Consider the following 23,253-nt stretch of genomic DNA (forward strand, 5'->3'; position numbering starts at 1 on the left):
TGGTGCAGGCGCCCCAGAAACAATAGCTGACAACTGCTTCAGACATTTGGCTTCCGAAAAATGTTTAAAAACCGGAACACTTACTTCCAGGTTTTTGGCGTTCTGGAGCCAAAATGTTTGAGTACCAAGGTGTTCAAGAATCAAGGTATTTGGTAGGGCACTTTTAACCTTTCATCTTAACCAGGCTTTTGGGCTTCTGAAATATTTTGGCTGCTGTCTGATTGGCAATTGTTATATTTTACTCTTTGTTTTAACTGTGTACCGCTCAGACAGAAATTATTGTAAAAGAAGCAAAACAATGTTATACCGAGTGCAACAACTGACCCTACATTGGCTCCCATTCCATAGCACGGCTGCTGCTCACTGAGGGAAGCATGGGCTGGGGCTGGGATGAGGTGAGTGAGTGGCCAGGGCAGCAGCAAGCAGCGACAGTGCCATGCTGAAGTTCTGATGGCAGTAAAGGTGGCAGGGTCACCCAGTACCAGGTGGTGGTGTCATTGGGTTGGCAGGGTCAGGTCAGCCCTGGGCTCTTCAGAACCCCTAGGCCCTGGCATGTGCCTTGGGATGCTAGCCCACAACATCTGGATGTGGAAATGTGTTCATGAGCTTTGAATGGGGTTTATTCTCTTAATGGCTCTTGCAACCACAGCATACAACATTGGAGGTGGTATTTTCTCTGCGAACGCTCATGCATGCTGCAAATATGGAACATTGTTACAAAAAAGCACCATATTCTCTGTTTCGCCCTGGTATCTCAGTTCACGAAATACCAGCAGAGTCCATTGCTTTGCTGTATGTGTGTAGATTTATACATTTTGGATGTTGAGTACTATTCCCAGGAAAAGAGGGGAGAAGATTTTGCAGGAGAGGATTAAGGAACAAAATAAAATCAAATCTGAAAGCTCACCTTTGATTTATGTAACATAGTTGTGCATTCATTTGCATTTTAACATGAGTGACATGATTTTCAGACAGTCTGAAAATATAAACACATTTCCCCCTACTAATTTGTTTTTAGGTGAATAGGATGGCTTTGAGTTTACTTTGAAATAATTGGTATGTTAATTACATACCTGGCTTTATGCATACAGTAGGCAGAAGAATATGGCCTTGTATCCTAGACCTCTTTTACAGTGATCAGCTTAGCTGAGTTTTAACACTGCAATCAACAAAGCCCTTTAATCTCAGGGACTGTGAAATTCATAAAGTTGGAGGAATAAAGTAGTGAATTTTGCGAAAGAAAATATTGTTTAAGAGAAACAATGATTAAGTGGGAGAGAAACGATGTTCTTAACAAAAACAATTTATTGAAACTCTGTGTAAATGGAAATGCCAACAGGCAATTTGTTTTGAAGCTCTTCCACATCAAGAGATTAATGCATGCGCGGGTGTGTAGTATTTATATATGTTTTATTTTTCACCTTGAAATAATTCTTAGAACTTAACAATAAATCTCACAGTCTTTCTATATTAACATCTTATTATTAACATCTCTTGACAGGTACAAGGTGTGTGTTACAAGGCAGGGAAATAACATAGTAAGAAATGAAAGGGTTTTGTAATTTCTTGACTGAAGTTTATTAGCAGTTCATTTTGCAATACAAATGCCATCACACAAATAGCAAATGGTTTTAAAAGCGCATTTTGTTTCACAGGGCATTCAAAAGTTTTGTGAATGCTATGATGAATGTGTTACTTATATATTGAGGCAGTCATAGATTGCAATAGCTAGGCTATAATTCCTTGGGATGATCGAAGCCTGGGGTGAAGTGCATCATTATAAAATGGAAGGTGTTCACTTCAAAATTTAACTTTATGGCATTCATATCGGGACTGTCAATGCACATTTTAAAAACATTTCCTTCTTCACTGCATAGTTCTCATAGCTCATTCCTTCCTCATGCTGGAAACTTTAGAGGAACCTAACATCCCTGGCCTGAATGTAAGTCTTGAGAATTTTTTGTCAGGCACATGTCAGAGGCTTCAAGATATAAATTTTTACATAAAGAAATATGACTTGTGGGGTATGTTTGTTCACTGTTTCAGTCAGTCAACCATGCCAGCCATCATAATATTATAACCTATCCCCTCTGCAACCTAGTTTGCCACCCCCACCCCATTTTATTTTTAACATTCCTTGAGCTCAGTCTTCTTAGTCATCTTTGGGGTGTTTTTCGATGCTTTCCCTAGGTTTTTTTTAAATAATTGTACTCCTGAAAAACTTGTTCTATTTATGTTGATTGTATACATAATTCTTGAAGCAAATACTTTAGGCATTAAAGAATTTATCTCAAAAATTATGGGCATAACTGACCTAAATAAAATAAATACACCTGAATTTGGGAGGACAGGCTAAGAACATGATAAGGAGTGATGCAGCATTCTGGAGGCATTTTATCATCCTTACTCCTAGGAACAGTAGCACACCAAGGCACCACTATTCCCTTATAGTAAGGGAGGGATATATATGGCAATTTGGACAAAGTGCACCCGTCTTTAGCAGGGCTGACCCAAGATAATATGCTACCTGAGGTGAAGGACAAGATGGTGTCCGCTCATTCCATGCATAGAAGTCAGCTGGATGAGCAGTTGAATCTTATTTCAGCATCTTCCAGCAAACCTGAGGGCGGCAGTCTAGCCTAGGGAATTAAAAGCTGGATGCATAGCCAGTACATCTCCATCTTCCATTGCTCACTGTATCCCCATTATCTACTGCCTGAGGCAGCTGTCTCAATCCGCCTGGTGGTAGAGCCAGCTCTTCTGACCCAGCTGCTGCAAACAGGACACCATTTTAGCTACTAGACCCAATTACCGATTGAAATCACAGCAACTGTAGGAAGGCAGCCATACTGCTGCCCAGTACATGCAGTTGCAATATTGCACCACCATTCATGAACTCCACCCAGCATTATATCACAAAAATCATTAAGGAGGTGGCGCTTGAGCCTAAATGGGAGGTGCAATGAGTCCTGGTTACACTCACAATGGACATGATGATAAATGAGGCCCCAGTGTTATTATTTTTTTTATACTGAGGAATCTGGCTGGAGGGTGCTGGGGAGAGGGAACCTTTCTGTTTTTTTAATAAAAAATATGACTTGTTTGAGTCATGAAGAAAAATAAAAAAGGACAAGAAGCAGTTTTGCCTCTCCATTCTGTCCTGAAGGTTTAAAATACCCCCAAGAGCAGTCATAAATGGGTGGTGAGAACCTTACTCTCCTGTCTTATAAATCTCATTTTACTGGAATGTAAAACAAAGAGGCGCAATGTTGCCTTATTGGCATATAAAACAGTGGTATCGCTTTAGTTAGCTAATAAGTTTCAGGATACAACAAAGATGAAAAGTTATGGAAGTAGTGGAAAAGACAGCAAAGTGAAAATGGACATATGCAGATCATGTGGCAAGAGAGAACTCAATTTGGTGGAATAAAGCAGTGCTAGTGTGGAGACCCTCTCATTTTAAAAGACCAAGGTGACAACCACCTATGTGATGGGTGGGCTATCTAAAACTCCCAGCAGGGCTCATGTGGATGCATCAAGTTATCAACCTGGAGGGAACTTGATGAGGCACATATCCAAAGATGGATCTGAGATGCTCTAGCAGGAGCAGCAGGAGCAGCAACAACAACAACAGCGAAACACCTTCTCCTTTCTGGGTTAGATACATATCTAGTAAAATTTAGAATAGACCCCTATGAAATCAGTGGGATGTAAGGTAGTCAGAACTATCTAAAGCCCACTGATTTTATTCTTAGTTAAGGCTTATCCACACTTACCTTTCCTCTGCTCTTTTCAGGTATGGTCCCTGCTTTAAAGCTCCATGTGTGAGTGCCTGCCCCCTTTTAGCTCCAGAGCTTTCCCTAGTCGAAGCAAGAATGTTAGATTTGGCAGAAAGCGCAGCAACTGGCTTGCTATATTTGAGGAGCAAAACTGTGTAGTTTCAGGTGTGAACAGCATGTTTCCAAACAAAGCCTTCACAATTTCAGAGGATTGCTATGCAAATAGAACCTCACCAGCACAATATCATTATCCATTCTATGCATTGCATTTCAGAATAAAGCACTTTTAACTTGTGATGAAAGTTAAATCAGTTGGGATTAGGCCACAGAGAAACGCTTTACCTTCTCAGTCCCCGCAAGGCAAATTGTTTCAAGCTAGAAAATTATATTAGATGCTTTCAAGAAACAGACACTTTAGTATATCTTCTTTAGCAGCAAAGTTTTGCCTCCAAGGCTGGTTCCACACTTTGTATTTCCTATAGAATAATCATACCTTGTTCACTTACTTTTTATGGGACTCATCATGACATTGTGATCAAAACACCCACTCTTCATTTTTCTTCTTCTTCAGCTTCCTTTTTTTGAATTAGGAAAAGTTATTTTTAAAAAATAACTTTAAAAACTCAGAGCAATATCTGTGCAATTTTGCTAAGTGCAGATGGCCAACACCATTGATATTCTGACTCATTCTAGCCTGCAAAGTTTTATCTTACAATTTCTTTCTGTATAGTCTTCCCATCACTTGGGAAGACAGGCAAACAAATGCCAGTGTACTGGAAGAAGCAAAGATCACCAGTGTCGAAGCAATGATTATTCAACATCACTTCGTTGGACTGATCATGTTATTTGGATGCCTGATTACCGTCTTCCAAAGCAACTACTCTATTCTGAACTTAAAAATGGAAAGCCTAATGCAGGTGGTCAACAAAAGAGGTTTAAAGACTCTCTCAAGGCAAATCTTTAAAAATGTAGTATAAACACCAACCACTGGGAAACACTGGCCTGTGAGCACTCCAAAGGGGTCATGGACTTTGAAGATGCTTGAACTCAGGAAGAAAGGGAGAAATATGCTAAGAAGAAAGCTCACCGTGATCAACTCCTGCCCAGAAACCTATGTCCCCACTGTGGAAGGACGTGTGGATCCAGAATTGGCCTCCACAGTCACTTACGAACCCACTGTTAAGACCGTGTTCATGGAAGACAATCTTATTTGGCTACGAGTAATCGCCAAAGAAGAAGAAGATTGTCTCTCTGGGAATCCACTCTATCCGTTGCCTTTATTTTCCCACATAGCATCTTTTCTCACACTCTAAACTGGAGTGGTGGAGTGGGGGCAGGTGGAACTAATCCATTCTCAACCCAGAATTTCTCCATTATCTGGCCTGGGCACAACAGCTCCCTATTGCCCTCCCTGGAATAACTCCTTGGTTTCTATCAGTTCTCCAGTTCCCAGTGCTTCTTCATTCTCCATCCCTCTGTATCTCAGCTACAGCTGACAAACCCCTGTTCAAGAAAAAAACAACAGCAGCTGATGATGATGTCCAAAAGTCTGATATCTCATCCAGCAACCAGGGAGTGATTGGAAATGAATCCCTGGGGCCTCTTTTCCTGGAGGTTGCAGCCCAGGAAAAGAGGGAAATACGGGAAGTAAACCATGAGCTGCACAGGTGGCATTGTCAGGAAAGGTTTGGCTTCTTGGACTATGGTCTCCACTACCTTGAGGAAGGACTTCTGGCAAGAGAGGGGTTGTGCCTTACAGCAGTTGGCAAGGATGCATTTGCTAAGAGTCTTGTGACCCTGTTCAGGAGAGGTTTAAATGAAAATCTGAGAGGGAGGGAGACAATATTACAGACAACAGGGGATACTTGGATACTTGGTACTGGAACTTGGTACTGGGGACAATAGCTTCATGGAGGCATTTAACCCCCTTTCCCACACACATAATTAAAATACCCCCTCCTCAACATTTGGAATTGTTTATCCTGCTTGGCTAAAGAGTATTAGGAGCCTGAAACAGAGTTGCTATTCCACATCTGGCTTACAGCAGGACAGCAGTGAAATAGTCACAGCACATTAGCTGAGGTGCTACTGCTGTGCTTCCCTTCTGCTGCAGCAAGGCTGCTGCTCTCCAGGACCAGTAGGGGGCAGGCAGAGTGGCAGCAAGGGTAGGGGACCACTGGGTTGATGGTGTTGGGGAGGGCACAAACGCATCTATCCCCGTGCCTGCCATGACTGCCAACCAGGGATGGGAGAGAAACGCATTTCTGTTTACCCTTAAAGGAACGCCTACCTAATTCACAATTTGTGAAATGATATTGATGGATTCCCGAGAGAACTTTTTAATTCTTTTTTTGCAAACTGTGAAGAACTGAATTTAGGATTGGAAACAAGAAAAACTGTAACTGACAGATCAGCCCATTCCTACTGTCACCCCAATGCTTTCCCTTCTTTTGCTGCTGCCCTACTATGCTCTATTTCCCATTCTGGTCCACAAAAGTGGCCACACCCGCCAGAGCTCCACACCACCTGAAATGTCGCAATTGTTGGGTGCTGCCAATAGTTCATCCAGTCCTAGAGGTGCACCCTACATAACCCGAAATAGCTATTTAGTGCTATGACGTATTCTCAAGCCTTCGGTGCATTAAGCTTGGGGGGGGGGGTTCTCTTGCTTTAAACAGCTGCACCAGGGCAACTTCCATGATGATTGATGTGGTGGTCGTGCTAAGGTTGGTGGGGTCAGCAATGCTTCATCTTGTCTATGTGAGCATCCCTCCTCTGGATGATGAAGAAGCCCCTTGTAATAATGCACCGCTGAAAGACTTCCGAAAAATGCTGATTTAGACAAGCTTTACTGTACACATTGATTTAGATAAAAGGTTTCATTAACCACATATTCATTGCATTGGAATTTGCGGCACATTTTACCAGATATCAGTGCAGATTCCATTACTTACATGACATGCATATCAATCATCCTAATGTTGCAGCTTTTCATATTCAAGGAACTTAAAAAAACACCATTCAATTAATTTTCAAAACTCTTGAGAGATGAAGGTGGCGAGGCAAGTGAGGAAATTCCACTTTACAGCTGAAATATTGGGGGACAGAAATGAAAGAATATGTTGTAATGCCTTTTAATTAAGACAAACAGTACTACAGACCAGAATGCATCTGCTTAAAGCTCAAGGGTCCAGCATGACACAAGAGTTATAGGTCTTGATGTTTCTGCGGGGGAAGCAGGGTTGTAAGGGGCTACAGGATCTCTCCCTTTTTTCTCTTTCTAAAGTACAATGGAACCTTGGTTCCCGAACGGCTTAGTTGCCAAACAAATCAGCTCCTGAATGCCGCAAACCCGGAAGTGAGTGTTCTAGTTTGCGAACATTTTTTGGAAGCCAAACATCTGATGCAGCTTCTGCTTGAGTGCAGGAAGCTCCTGTAGCCAATCGGTAGCTGCACCTTGGTTTTTGAATGGTTTTGGGAGTCGAACGGACTCCCGGATCAGATTAAGTTGAAGAACCAAGATACCACTGTATTTGTTTACTCAGTTTAGACTCTGCTTCCTGTCCAAAAAATCTGGCCCTTGAAGTGACGTCCAAGACAAACATTAAAAAACAACATTAAAACATATTTGAAAACAGTTAAAACCCTAACAGCGGAAGCCAAAAGTGACTAGGCATAAATAAGCCCCATTGAGTAATCTTACTCTGCAGCAAATGAGAACTGGATTATAGGCTAAATTATCTAAAACAGAAAGCTGAACTGTGCCATCTAGGATTAGGAACATAGGATTGTATCCAGTGCTCAGTGTAGACACATTAAAGTTAATGAACATTGCTAACTTAAATACATTAATATCAAGGGTCTACTCTGGTTAGGACTCAGTTGGGTATAATCCACGAGAACCTGCCTTATTCCAGAACAGACAACTTGCCCAGGTAGCCAGAATTGTCTACTCTGACTGGCAGTGACTGTCTTGGAGCTGCTACCTGAGCCTTCTAACTGGATATACTAGAGATTGAACCTGAGGCTTTCTGACTCAACTCGCCTATTCTTCTTTCTTTGGTGTACCTGCGACTGGGGTAGGAGAATATGATAATAACATCCTGATTGCCTGCAGTTCTTTAGGCCATCTTTGCCATATTCTGTCACCCCAGTTCCTTACACTGGCCCAAGCCATCCCTTCCAGATCTAAGCTCCCTGCATGTGCCAGCACCAAGTGCTTTGTTGCCTATTGAAGAAACAAGACAGTGGCCCTTGAGATCCCATGTATAGAAGCCAGCCAGTCTGATGGGAGAATCTGACCTCAACACTGGTAATAGGCTAGAGTCCTCCACTGTACCTGAGACAGTAGGTTAGTTTAGGGAGGCTAAGACAGTGTGTGTAGCACATATATTTCTATTCACCAAAAGAAGTCTCTAGATGGAAGGCCTGGGAGGAGGTGATAGTGGTGATAGTGATAGTGATAGTGATGGTGAGATTGCCATTGCTCCTTCCCATCATATGCTGCCAGAGGTGGTCTCCTCACTTTGCCTAATGGTAGAGCTGGCCCTGTGCCACCCAGGAAAGCACTTTCATAAAAGGAAGGAGAGAATTCAGAAATTGCCCTCCCAATTTGGGTAATGGTATAGGGCACCAGGACTGCATTCCATCTAAGTAAAGACATCACACCCTGGGATTTCGTAAAATAGAACAAAAATCATGACACTAGGCAGGATTTTTTCCTGCTGTGTTCTGACCTTTTCATCAACACAGTCTGCATTTGGCTGGAAGGTCTTGAACAGTGTATATAATGGAATAATTACACTGCCTCTTGGAGGATAACCAAAACTCCCCCCTTGGTTGTGCTGGCAAAACATATGAGAATTCTGAGTGCTTCTCCGTAAGAGAAATAAATGTACTATACAAAGAAAATAACTACTGGGGCCATAGATCTCTGTCAGAATCTCCCACCAGCAGCAGCTTCTAATGTGGACATAATATTCTGCCTCAAAATGTGAAGAGTCTTGACAGCGCACAGGGAACATGCTCCAGAATTGGAAACTGAGAAATTCAGAGTGACTGACCAGCACTGAGGATGCATTCAAAGGAGTAATAAGGCACTGGGCCACTTGCATTCTGCATGAGGTCAATCTAGTGAAACATCCTAGGCAATTTTTCCCTCCTTTTGTTTTGTTACAAAACTTCAAAAGCACTCATCAACCCAAAATGTAGGTTTTCTACCTTAAAAAAAATACCAGTTGTTGATTAGTTAATCATTTCTGAACCTGTAAGCCTAAACTCTGTTCCCAAGATTTTAGTGACATAAGAGAATAGAGTTTGTACAGAAAAATATATATGCAACCTTCCATTTGTTTTACTCATATCACAAGGTCTCTTGGTTTTCTTTTTCCTGCAGCTACTGAATGGGCTGCACAACTGTTTTCAATATGTTTGATTAATTGGATGACAACGATGGGATGCAAACAGAGGGCATTAATCCTCACATCAATGCTAGCATGATAATAGCCTGCCTTTTCAGTGCCCTATCTCCTAGCTAATGGCAGGAAAGAGTGCTGACTTCACTTCAAAGCACCAGCTGGTTGCTCCTAATGAATGGAGTATAATAATAATAATAATAATAATAATAATAATAATAATAATAATAATACCCCACCCATCTGGAGAATAAAATGGAATAATTCCTCTCTGTCCTTGCAGAGTATTTGTTGGGGTGTGCAAAATGGGCCTTTACTGGTTGATGGACAATAGAAAGTCAACTTTCTTTAAATCCATTTATGAGAGGGCTGCCTGGAACAAGCTAGTGGCTGGTGAAAGGGGACAGAAATTGTACTTTCAGCATTGCTTCTTTCTGTTCAGAAGGACAGGAATAATACATTTCTCCAAATCTTTAAATAATGCAGGTAGATCTAGGAGGATCAGACAATTTTTATTATTCAGTTTCTGATTTGCCCAGTTTTAAATTCAGTTCTCCACATTGTTCAGCAGTTTGCCATGTTATTTATCTATCTGTTAAAAAAAATGCTCATGAAAATTCACCAGCATTTTAGGACAAATTTCTCCTAACAAAAACTACTTTGTATGCGATTTTGACAATGTGCATATTTTTCCAAGCAATTTTTGCTAATACGTACAATGCACCTTTTATATGTTATTTTCACTAATATCTTCATTTTTATGCACACTTCCCTTTATTACGTGCAGTTTTGTTAGACTGCTTCGCATTGCATCACAAAATTCAGATAGGTGTGAATTTTGAAGGATTGTTGACGTCTCTTCAGGTGACAGAGTCTGGCTTTGCATAGTTGAAATTTATGTAGTCATTTTAAAGGTAGTATGGCAGCTAAATGTTCTACACAATCTCTTCAGTCAGTTAGATTTTGAAATGTGAAATAGCAATAGTTTACGGGCTATCAGTGGTTATTACTCTCTCCAGTCACATGGCTGTGTTTCAGACTCAATTTCTTCTTCCCTGACTTCCAAATCTCTTTGTGGCTTTAAGAATAGGTTTCTATGAGCTGCTGATCTTGCAAAGTGGCCAGACATTGTGTCATGGATCAACACTATCAACACTATTCTGTCACTTCAAGCGGTTCAATACTGCCCCCCTCCACAACCTAGTTTCTTTCTCTGTACTTCAAAGCTTTGCAGTCACACTTTCCTGGAGAGTTCATATTCTATTCAAGTTAGAAAAATAAACTGGAGGAAAATATGTTTTTTCATGCGAGTTCTGCATCAAGTTATATAACTTTGTCAAATCTTTTTTCTACTTTGCAGAACTTCTGAAAGCTTGAGAGCTGATACTGTTGATAAGGACAATGAATATTGTTTTAAAAACTGTATATTTTTTATCCAACCCTTCCTCCGGGTTGCTCAGCTGGGTGTACGTGATTCTCACAACATTGTAGGGTAGTTACATGGAGAGATAGTGACTGATCTCCCCCATTTATGGTTTATTTTTCCTGTAAACATACTGAATTGGACTGAAGCATGATGACCTCATGTCAGTCAGTACAACTAAATTCCCAGATGGGGTGTGTCAATGACTTAGTGAAGTTGTACTTGTAGCAGGGTATATGTAGCGGGCTCAATGCATTTTCAGACTCTGAAGTTGTAGAGTCTATAGTTTGGCCTGGATCTTGCTTAGTCTACTGCCATGCCCACTGCAGCCAGGGACTTGGCTGATTCTCTTCCTATCCATTGCAGAAGCACATGCTCAATTGATGATGCTGCACATGTTAGCCTGAAAGAAAGATGGTTGTATTCATATCTGTACTTGATGACCTTTGGCAAAATTCCAGAAGTCTTTGCGACCCTTTCAGATGCCAAAGTATCTCTCTCTCTCTCTCTCTCTCTCTCTCTCTCTCTCTCACACACACACACTACCTAGAGATATATATTTTCCTATGTATATAAAAAGCAAGGTGTCATTCATCATGCTATGTAGTTTGAGTGAACTCTGGTGAGAGGCCACACCTTCTGCAGTATGGGTGTACAGGGAGGGGAGTTGGCTAAGTGTGTGGAAAAGGCAAAGGGGTAGGCAGGTTTGGCAAGCAAAGTGAGCAGGGGCAATAGCCCCTAATCTCTCCCCTCCCCCCTCTCTCTCACACACAGACACACACCCCTTCCCTATTGTGAAATCCTCAGATTAGTGTGTATGTGTATCTGGCCTTACATTTTGATAACAGACTTTTGAAAAATAAAAACAACAACAACACCTGTCTTCAGTTGCCTATAGCCTAAGGCTGACTCTTCTACATGATGAAAGTGCTCAAGAGAAGCTCTTTTGCTATTATCATTTCTTGCAACCAGTATATGCACACCACTGCATGGTGATATTTATAATTTCATTAATGTGTGTGTGTGTGTGTGTGGAATAGTTGGCAGAGAATGACACCTTGCTATGGCTCACAGAAATGCACACCTGCACTCTAATGCAGCATTGTTTCTCACTGCTGTTAGTCGTTGCTGCTCCTGTGAGCATACAGAGAAGGGTGTGTGTCCAGTGTGTGGCGAGGAATCACTGCAGGCAGCCAAAGTCTATGGGCTGTGGCAGAGGAGAAAGAGAATTGTCAGCTGAAATGTCTCACCCATGGGGTTGCAGACAGGAGACCGCATATGGGTGAGTAGACAATAAGAGCTAAACTTCGTTCAGTGCTAAATTTCCAGCTAGAAGGCATAGATTTTGAAAATGTTATTAAGTTTTATTGGCAAATGGCTTAATCAAGTGAACAGTATCATGCATATTGTAGGAAACTAATGACAGTTCCCCTTTAAGAAAACTATTATCAGACATAGTTATGTTTAAAGCTATTAAATTCACCCAAGTAGAGGTGAGAATAATTTTAATGGTGTGTGTAAATTACTCTGGAGGGGTGGAAAAAGCATATTTTGTAATGATTATTGAAGATTGCATGGCATGGCATTATTTCATTATTAAAGAAGTATTAACAATTTATTAGTCTAGAATAAAAGTACCAAGCCGCTTCCGCAGCTGGCTGAAATTGAGGGTTCTGAAATATTGTCTCAGGCAATGTTAGAAACCAATTAAAAGTGTGCATGGGTGGAAGAATATAAATGGTAAGACAGGAGCCGGGGGTTCTTACTTGAGATGAGCAATAGATGAGATGAAGTGTTGAATGAAGAAATGTGTTGTGGGTAATGACTAACAACAATAAGTGGATTTGCCTCTATGTATCCAAGGATGCTTCCTACCCATGTATATCTTTGAGCAACTGCAACTTCCTGCAGGCTGCTCTATATTTTTTTATAGCCAGGATGGGTTGGGCCAGCATGCTTCATCCTTAGGCAGCCACAGTAGGCATGGAGTCGCCATGGTAGGGGCATAGGAAGCAAGAAATAACATGGCAACCTTTGTCATTGGGCATGTATCCTGAATCAACCAACCTGATTGCTGATTCATCACTTCATCAGGGTCAACCCCAAGTTAAGGATCTCCATATGGTGCACAACAAATATGGGTGACCCTTCCAGGACACTATTAAAGGTAAGGTAAAGGGACCCCTGACCATTAGGTCCAGTCGTGGTCGACTCTGGGGTTGCGGCGCTCATCTCGCTTTATTGGCTGAGGGAGCAGGCGTAGAGCTTCTTGGTCATGTGTCTAGCATGACTAAGCCACTTCTGGAGATACAGAGCAGTGCACGGAAACGCTGTTTACCTTCCCGCCGGAGCTGTACCAATTTATCTACTTGCACTTTGACGTGCTTTCGAACTGCTAGGTGGGCAGGAGCAGGGACCAAGCAACGAGAGCTCACCCCGTTGCGGGGATTTGAACCGCTGACTTTCTGATCGGCAAATCCTAGGCTTTGTGGTTTAACCCACAGCGCCATCCACGTCCCTCCAGGACACTATTGGGGGAGTTCTATAGCCATTAGCCCATGTCTTGGCACATGGACCCCTTTACCAGTGACCCCGATACTATGATCCAGAGGAGGGTGGAGTCACCCCCTCCAATTAGACTAAGGATCCAACCCAATGTCTTTTCCCGCCAACAAGTTGTGACAATTTCTGTGAGCTAGGTAAAGCCCCCAAAACTGGCCTGATTGGTTTGAAGGCAAATTCCTCCCTGGCACCGAAAACGGAAACTGAGTCACTCCACATCAAGGCCATATACACGCAGCACCTGCTTAACTTCAGGTGGGGTGAAATTTATATAAGTTGGATGGGTGGAATGTCCAATACTGACTGTGCTGCTTGAAGATGGTGCAGCCAGTTTTTATGCTCAGGAGTTGAAACAGGCTTGACTCAGGTCCGTTCTCAAAGTCCTGCCCCGTATTCTGGCCAATTCCAATACAAAAGTAGGAGAGTCCTGCCACTGCCTGTTGGGGTTGATGATGCTGTTAGCCAGGTACACAGAATGTTTTTTGCCACCCCCATCACCTTGCCCACTGCCAAGCGGAAGAAACAACATGGACTTTGAGAGGGCTCCTTGGTAAAATGCCTGTTGGTAGGCCTCCTATGTCAGTGGACTTCCCTGGCAGGATTACCTGGCAACATGTGGGTGGGACTGGGTCTGGCTCATTAGAACCCGATAGGAGAAAGTGAAGTTTCAGCATGTGATGTGCTGGGGTGCTGAGCCTTCGAAGGGTCTCAAGAAGATCATGGGCAGGCTCATATAGAGATAAGTGATAAACTTTGTCCCAAGTCCTCACCAGGCAGTGCTTCTGCTTGTATTGCAAATGAAGAGTCATGAAGACACAGGACATGAAAAGGCATGGGGGTCTTCTTCAATCATGCATTTCCTAGTGGCTTTTCTCCTTACATTTCTATTTGTCTCAGTTCCTGGGTTTTCTATCTCGTGCAACCAGTGGTGCCCACAGAGATCTTCAACAGTTATTTTCATGAGCACAGTAGAACTTTTGTGGAGATGGTATGTGCGTGAGAATTACTTTTGATTACAAAAATCACTTGGTAAGTGTATCATCATGGCTCCAGTTCACACAGTGCTTTTCTGCATGTGATCAGGTGCATAAATGAACCCAGGAAAGACTGGATGTAAAACAACAGCAGCAGCAACAACAACAACAACCAAGAAACAGAATAAGGCTCATGTGAATTGGCCTCTAGATTTCGGCTACTGTCTGAGAGGATCTTAATTGCACTGAAATCTAGTGACAGGCTTTTTTCTTAGTGCTATGTTTGCTTCCATATTTTAATACACAACACTTAAGGAAATGATGTAAACGAGCCTTAACAAGAGAGAAGGGAGCATATATTTGAATTAATAAAGCACATTAAATAAAATCTGGTTTAGACTCTGTCATGAAAGAGCTAATTGCCACAGTCCACAATTCTACAATTCTTCTATAGACTTTCAGAGGAATAAAGTAAAAATTGTTACTACTGTTGAAAATTGTAATACAGAAATTTCAGGGAGTTAGTAGCAGTGAATGCAATCATGGTCCCTAAATTATTACTCTAGTCTTACAAGTGGAGTGTACTATTAAGGCAAGGCATGTTGATTTTATGCATTATTATTTATAAAAATATTTTTATACTCCCATCGTATAACTTATCAAGGCAGTGTATAGCAATACATCTGTGCAATGAAACAGAAATCACCACTGAAAACAGTACAAATCAAATGAATGGCTAATCAAAAGGTATTCAACAGATGCCTAAAAGTCAAAGTATTCCACAGGATGTTACCAATAAAACATGTAAGAGGGAAAGGTGGGGAGGGGGGATAGATAAGGGCAGGTAGGGGTTAAAGGTCAAGATGATAGCAGTACCTTGTAGTTCACAGTGTTATTCCAAATATCAAGCCTAGAAATATTACTATTGCTGGCTACACATCCAGTTTATACAATGCCTCTAACCTACCAGCAGAAAGCTATTAAAAACAAATTTGCACACATTAAGAAGCTGGAATAATTCAGTAAATGTTATTGGGTGGACCTAAGCTCAGCAAATGAATCATTCAAACAGGTTACTATTTAAAGTTGCACACAGTTATTTTCTTATTTGCTTCCCCCCTTTTTTCTTTCTTTTTTCTAAAAAAAGAACCCTTCTTTTTACTGTAAAAAGCTTAATCTGTTTATTCACTTTTCACTGGACAAAGCACTGTTTCAATGCTATGCTGCTGTGTTTGGCAGAGTTACAATTACATCATTAGAGCAGCAGTGCTAAGAAGAACATTAAACCCTTTCAGATCCTTAGCTCTTCAGTACCTTTCATGCCAGCAGGCAATATTAATTAAATTCTTTTTTAAAAAAAGCCCAGTATCTGGTTTAAATTGTATTATAAGAAGTACTAGGAAATGTGATTGTAGTCTCAGAAAAGTTCTTGGTTCCGGGACTGAACACAGAACTGAGAAGCTGTGAAGTCCGGAGGGGGATATTCATGGTAATGATGCTACTTGTTTTCTGTACAAGCTGCTAACAATCCTTCCTGTACTTTGACCCATGTAAAAGAATGCTAATTTAAATAGCTCTTCTCCTTGAAATATTTGGATTAGGCTGTACGTTAGGGTAGAATTAGGGACGCGGGTGGTGCTGTGGTCTAAACCACTGAGCCTAGGGCTTGCCGATTGGAAGGTTGGTGGTTTGAATCCCCGCCACGGGGTGAGCTCCCGTTGCTCGGTCCCAGCTCCTGCCAACCTAGCAGTTCAAAAGCACCTCAAAGTGCAAGTAGATAAATAGGTTCCACTCCGGCAGGAAGGTATACGGTGTTTCCGTGCAGCGAGTTATTCATGCTGGCCACATGACCCGGAAAAACTGTCTGCAGACAAACACCGGCTCCTTTGGCTAGTAAAGCAAGATGAGTGCCACAACCCCAGAGTCATTTGCAACTGGACTTAACTGTCAGGGGTCCTTTACCTTTTTAAGGGTAGAATTATCAGGGTAATTATAATTCCCAGATCAATGCTACATCATGTACAACTTGGGATCAGGTTGCCTAATAGAACCAGTTTTGCCCCATATATACCTGCTCAGAATGGGGCACTGCTGAGAGCCCCACATGCCCCAGAGATCCTCTTGGTTTGTACGAGAAACCAGGCTTTTAATGTCGAGGCTCCAGCACTCTGGAGTCAATTACCGGCTGAAAATTAGACGGGCATCTGACATCTTGATGTTTAGGTGGCTGCTGTTGACATTTTTGTTTCAGGAGACTTTCTATGAAGTGCGACCCAGTCATTCATGGAACATTGATTCTACATCAGTACAAACGGCTGTATTCAAATTGTTTTTAATATGTTTCCCTTATTTTATCACTTGCTGTTTGCCACCCTGGGAGACAGGGCAAAATATTAAATAAATAAATAAAGCAATTGTTTTGAGATTCTGTATTTCAGTTTACATTTATCTTGTATATGGCTGTGGTGGCCTGAAATGGAAGAAGAAGAAGAAGGAGGAGGAGGAGGAGGAGGAGGAGGAGGAAGTAAAGGGTCATTCATTGCAACAAAACACTTTCAAGTCAGTGGATTTCCCAGATACTGCAGAAATGGGTGGGTTGCTTCAGTTCTTGAAATCTCAGCATTCCAGATCAGAAATGATCCCTGTTGTGGAACCTCCATTGCTCAGCTGCCACCACCATGCAGTGAGACAATGGTTGGAGAGAGAAAGGGCCTTTGTGATTGGGAACACTGATATATCCAAGTGAATTAATTAATTTATAATTTAAAACTACCAACTTATATAAAAAAGCAATAGAATGGCAGTGTACAATTAAATTATAAGAAGCTGTTGTGGGCCCAGGAGCAGTGGAACCATTTACGTGTGCTGTATACAATACAGCTGTATACGCTGTGCCACAAGAAGGCACTGTGGAGTCCCATTTTTCCCTACCGGATTTCCCTGTTTAAATTTACAGCGCATTTAACTGAAACGCTTTTCTGATGCGTCCAGATCTAGTTCAAGTTTAGGACTAGATGGCAGATAGATGGTATGGTGTAGATTGTGGTGATAAATGACAGGTCCAGGGTTCCAAACAAATGTTTTCTTTTCTTTTCTTTTTAAAAAGTTTCTCAAACTGTACACTAGGGAGTAAAGCTACTTGAATTTAGGACTGGGATGAATTACACATCAGATCACACAATTAGATGCCACAAAAAATGAAGGCGGGTGTCGAATACCTGATCAGAAGATAATCATGCTGCATTATGTATGGCAGTCCCACATTCACTTTTGACGTGGTGACAGGAGGTATTTTGCCTGTCAGGTGAAAGCTTGAGGACGAACAGTCTCTCTGAAATGAAAAACACGAGCTGTCACTGCATGGGGTGTGTTTGTAAGAAATACTCCCCCAAGTGAAACTGATAAGAGAAAATCCTCTTTCAATTGTTAAAATGACCACAGGAACCGGGCCATAATGTCTGCTTTTGCTTTCAATTCCTTTACCCCAACAATGGAAAAAACTTGACATTCAAAATCATCATGGGGGAGGCACCATAGCACAGCGTAGAGCAAATGCATTGCAGGCCCAAGGGCTCAGTTTCAATTCCCTCACATCTCCGCTTAAAAGAGTCTTAAGTATAGAATCATAGAATCGTATGCAATGCAGGAATCTCATCTAAAGCATCCATGACAATAGCAGGTAATGGGAAGGCACTCTGTTCCCGAGAATCCTGTCAGAGAAGATAATACTGGGCTGTTGTTGTTGTTTAGTCGTGTCCGACTCTTCGTGACCCCATGGACCAGAGCACACCAGGCACTCCTGTCTTCCACTGCCACCCGCAGTTTGGTCAGACTCATGCTGGTAGGTTTGATAACACTGTCCAACCATCTCGTCCTCTGTCGTTCCCTTCTCCTTGTGCCCTCAATCTTTCCCAACATCAGGGTCTTTTCCAGGGAGTCTTCTCATGAGGTGGCCAAAGTATTGGAGCCTCAGCTTCAGGATCTGTCCTTCCAGTGAGCACTCAGGGCTTATTTCCTTAGGAATGGAGAGGTTTGATCTTCTTGCAGTCCATGGGACTCTCAAGAGTCTCCTCCAACACCATAATTCAAAAGCATCAATTCTTCAGTGATCAGCCTTCTTTATGGTCCAGCTCTCACTTCCATACATCACTACTGGGAAAACCACAGCTTTTACTATACGGACCTTTGTTGGCAAGGTGATGTCTCTGCTTTTTAAGATGCTGTCTAGATCTGTCATTGCTTTTCTCCCAAGAAGCAGGCGTCTTTTAAATTTGGTACTGCTGTCACCATCTGCAGTGATCATGGAGCCTAAGAAAGTAAAATCTCTCATTGCTTCATTTCTTCCCCTTCTATTTGCCACGGCAAGGCAATGATCCATGAAGGGGAATACTGGGCTAGATGGACAAAATAGTCTTTTACCTGATATCAGGCAGTTTTTATCTATTGTAACTCAATCCACACGTGGGAGTTCCTGGAGAAGAGAACTCCAACCATTGTATCCCTTCATTGATTCTCCTGCTGCCACACTACCTGGGCCTTAGCCATGGTTTGGCTTCCCAGGGCTCATGGTTTGTTTTCTTTAGACAAACCACAAGAACAAACCTTGGCTGCAGCTTGTACTTTGTTTGGACTTAAACAAAGTGAGCATGGGTTTGGGTCACATGGTAAACAATACCATAGCTTAGCCTTGGGTAGTGCAGAAGTGGGAAAACCTGGAGAGGACTGTAGTGACAACACGTTCCTCTCAATGTGTTTGTGCTAATCAGTATTTACAAGTTTAAGTTGTTTTGGAGGAAGTACTCTAGATTTAAAGTGCTTTTTAGAGGAATCACTTTGACTCCAAACTGTTTCCCTTGCAGGGGGGGGGGGGGGATACTTTGTTTAAAAATTGTTTGGATTTGGATTCAAAGTGCTTTCTCCAAAACAGAGTTGGGTATGTTTAACTTGGAGAAGAGGAAACAGAGGTGATATGATAGATAGCCATCTTCAAATATCACAAGGGCTGTCACATGAAAGAGGGAGCAAGCTTGTTTTCTCCAGCTCTGGAGGGTAGGGCCTGAACCAATGGATTCAAATTACAAGGGAGATTTTGACTTAACATTAGGAAGAACTTTCTGACAGTATGAGCTGTTTGACAGTGGAATGGACTCCCTCGGAAGCTGGTGGACTCTCCTTCCTTGGTGGTTTTTAAGAAGAGGTTAGATGGCCATCTGTCAAGGTTTCTTTAGTTTTGATTCCTGCATTGCTGGGAATTGGACTAGATGGCCCTCTAACCCCACAATTCTATGATTCTATGATCATATTACATCTATTCCATCCAGTGATTGCAATAATGCAATTATTGGCATGGCTGCTACTGCTATTGAGGATCATTCCCATGTTAGTAATAGAATGTCCCAAGTCTTCCACCTACATGGGCTTAGGTGAAATCTACACACAAATAAAAACGTTCTGGAAATGCTTTTATTTAACATTGAATTTTACACTGAATTTTCTATAAGGCTCACCATTGCCATCTAGTGTCACATTGTATATTGCACTTAAAACACACTTAAAACTTTTATTTGCAGCTGTAGCTGCAAATGGGTTGCTATAATCATGGGTTGCTATAATCATGATGTAACAGCATCCTATACAGGTAGAAGGCTTTAGATTAGGGGTAGGCCCTGCAGGGTAGCTCCTACAGTGATGCACAGGTGTTGCTGGGCAACAGCTCCTATCAGCCCCTATCAGCAAGCAGGCCAAGGGGATGATGTTGTACCACAACCTTGGGATAGCACCATGTTGGCTATCTCTGTTCTCTTATTGTAATAGGAGCAACCCTGCCAGTAAATACATGTATAATACTGTACACACTTTTTTATGTGGACATATCGAATTGTGGCCAAATTGGATATGACAATAATAGTGTCTAGTTTTCAAATTTTAAAAAGCAGCTGCTTGAGCCCTTCCTATTTCCCTGTTACACAAAACAACAGATTCCTGGTTACTTCACTTTCTAACTCTGGTTGAGCTGCAGTACAGGCTCAGTGTTCTCTACCTGCTTGCCCGTTTCTTTCCAGACACCACGGAATGGCTTAAGGCAGGGAACTGCTTTGCCCCCTCTTTCTAGTCTCACTAGCAGTTTTTTCAGCATCCTCCTGGGGAGAACTGCGCTCCCAACACCAGCGTTGATTCAGCTCACCTGGATGGCGCAAAGCAGGGCAGCGTTGAGGTGTGAGCTGTTTGGGTGTACCAGTGGACCCAATCCAGCTGTTCCACTGATGTGCCTGACCTTGCTACTACCCTGCACAGTCCCAAGCAGGTAAGAAGCAGTGCTGGTACCTCTTGTGGTACCTCCAGCTTCCCCTTACTTTCTGCCCTGCTCCTTTTGAGACCCCATTTGCTGTAGCATATATATCCCTCCTTCTCTCCATCTTTCTATCCCACTTTGTGGGCTGTTGTCCTTCCCCACCTGCCTTGTACTGATTGTCCCCCAGCCTACACATCTCCCATAGTGTTTCCAAATCTTGGGAGTGATGTATGGAGAAAGAACCAAGAGGAACCTGCAGTGACGAATGGAACAGGTAGTCCGGCCACACACCCAAAGAAAACATTGCAAAGCTGCAGGAATGGGATATTCAAACTGTAAAGTTCCACATATAGTAATTCCCATGGAGATCAAGGGAGCTTATGCATTGACTGTGTTTATACATCCTGGGTAGATACTGATTTATGCAGCTGTATGGAACTGAACTCTCTTCATTAAAGAACATTCCACCAGCTCATCGCTCTTTAAAAATACAAGAAGGGAATAGTTTTTGTTTAAAGAACATCCCTATAAATTAGATATAAGACTGGGAAATTAGGGCATTGCTTTTCCAGGGGAACCTTTAATAATACTCTACGTGATCCAGATATGGAGGGCTGCATACCTGGGATGAAGATAAAATAGACTCCATGACCATTTATAATCTAGTTTTCAAAATAAATAATTAAATGAAGCGATGGGCCCAAATTTTCAGCATGAGCAACACACAAGCACATTAAAGTTTAAATTCTCCTACAGTGCTCTTTAATGATGGGGAAGCACAGGAATAAATGCCAAAAATCTGCATATTTTGGTGAATTGCTATTGCTAGGGTTTTAGGAGGTGGGTTTTTTAAAAAAAATCTTCTATTTAATTCTGTGTAGACCTGTTTTTAATCAGCTCCTGACTATTATTCCCCGTCTCTTTCCCCCACTTTTCCCCCTTGTTCTTTGCCTTACCTTGGCAAAGCAATTAAAAAATGAAATGAAAAGCTTTCCAATATTTATAATTGTTCATCACAAACAGCAGGCTACGAAGCTATTGGGAGGGTATTACGAGTCGTTATGCCTCAGAATTAAACCCGGTACCCAAGAGATGCTCTAACTGTCACAGAGAAAGAAGCGGCCTGCTTAGCAACATCAGCACCATTTGCACACCCCAGCCGGGTGCTCTGTCTCCCACCGGCTCTCCACAGAAAAGAAAGACTAATTCAAGGTGTCTGCCGTTTTATTCAAGGTCCCCAAAGGTATGAGTGAATGCTAATTATCAGTTCTCATTGCTCGTGGTTCTACTTTGTGCCAAGTCATACTAATGAGGAACAATTCCCCGTTCCTCAGAGCTAACGATCAAAGAGCGCAAAGAACATACATATGCATGTATGTGTGTTTGCACTTGTGAGTGGCCATTGCTCCTGATCTACCTCAACATGGTGCTTGCTCAGCATTAGCTCAACAGGGCTCCCATCAGAGATAAATTGGAGGGGCAACCCCCTACGCAATAAGCACAACAACCTATTTATTTTTAATGACAGTTAAGGAAATATATCTGAACAGAAAGTCATAAAAAAGATGAAATATTAATCCATGCCAGAAGCCTGAGGCCAAAGAAATGGTTGATTCGTTCAAATGCATAAGTGAAAGCTGCATTCCTTTGGCTACAGGCTCAGCTACAGCATAAGTTATCCTACAAAAAGTCCTTCAAAATGGCCCCTATGATGGGATAATAATAATAATAATAATAATAATAATAATAATAATAATAATAATAAATAATAATAATAATAATAATAATAATAATAATAATAATAATAATAATAATAATTTATTATTCATACCCCGCCCATCTGGCTGGGCTTCCCCAGCCACTCTGGGCGGCTTCCAACAAAATATTAAAATACAGTAATGCATCAAACATTAAAAGCTTCTCTAAACAGGGCTGCCTTCATATGTCTTCTAAAAGTGTGGTAGTAGTTGTTCTCTTTGACATCTGGTGGGAGGGCGTTCCACAGGGCGGGTGCCACTACCGAGAAGCCCTCTGCCTGGTTCCCTGTAACTTGGCTTCTTGCAGTGAGGGAACCGCCAGAAGGCCCTTGGCACTGGACCTCCGTGTCTGGGCAGAACGATGGGGGTGGAGACACTCCTTCAGATATACAGGACCGAGGCCGTTTAGGGCTTTAAAGGTCAGCAGCAGTTGTGCTCGGAAATGTACTGGGAGCCAATGTACGGTAGGTCTTTCAAGACTGGTGTTATGTGGTCTTGGTGGCTGCTCCCAGTCACCAGTCTAGCTGCCACATTCTGGATTAGTTGTAGTTTCTGGGTCACCTTCAAAGGTAGCCCCACATAGAGCACATTGCAGTAGTCCAAGTGAGAGATAACCAGAGCATGCACCACTCTGGCGAGACAGTCCGCGGGCAGATAGGGTCTCAGCCTGCGTAAAAGATGGAGCTGGTAAACAGCTGCCCTGGACACAAGGGATAGAGAACCTCAGACCCAGGGGAGAAATGTTCTCCCCCAGGCCTCTCTATCTAGCCCTTGTGGTTTGCCCAAAGCCATGTCGCCTCACACCAGACCACAACTGTGGGACTTGGAAACCACTGCCACATGACCCCAGTAAGTGAGGCTTCAGCACACAGGATGGGGGCAATAGGGGGCAGCATCTTACCATTTCACCTCTGGGGGTGAAACAGGCTGGGCCACCTCTGGCATAGTCAATCATAAAAATCACCAGCAGCAGATCCTATGCATTTCCGGGGAGGGAAGATACAAAAAACCCACACGAACTACCCCACATAGAAAGGGCAGGAGTGGCAATT

Source organism: Podarcis gaigeae, assembly GCF_964106915.1.
Source record: "Podarcis gaigeae genome assembly, chromosome: 4".
Classification (NCBI taxonomy): domain Eukaryota; kingdom Metazoa; phylum Chordata; class Lepidosauria; order Squamata; family Lacertidae; genus Podarcis; species Podarcis gaigeae.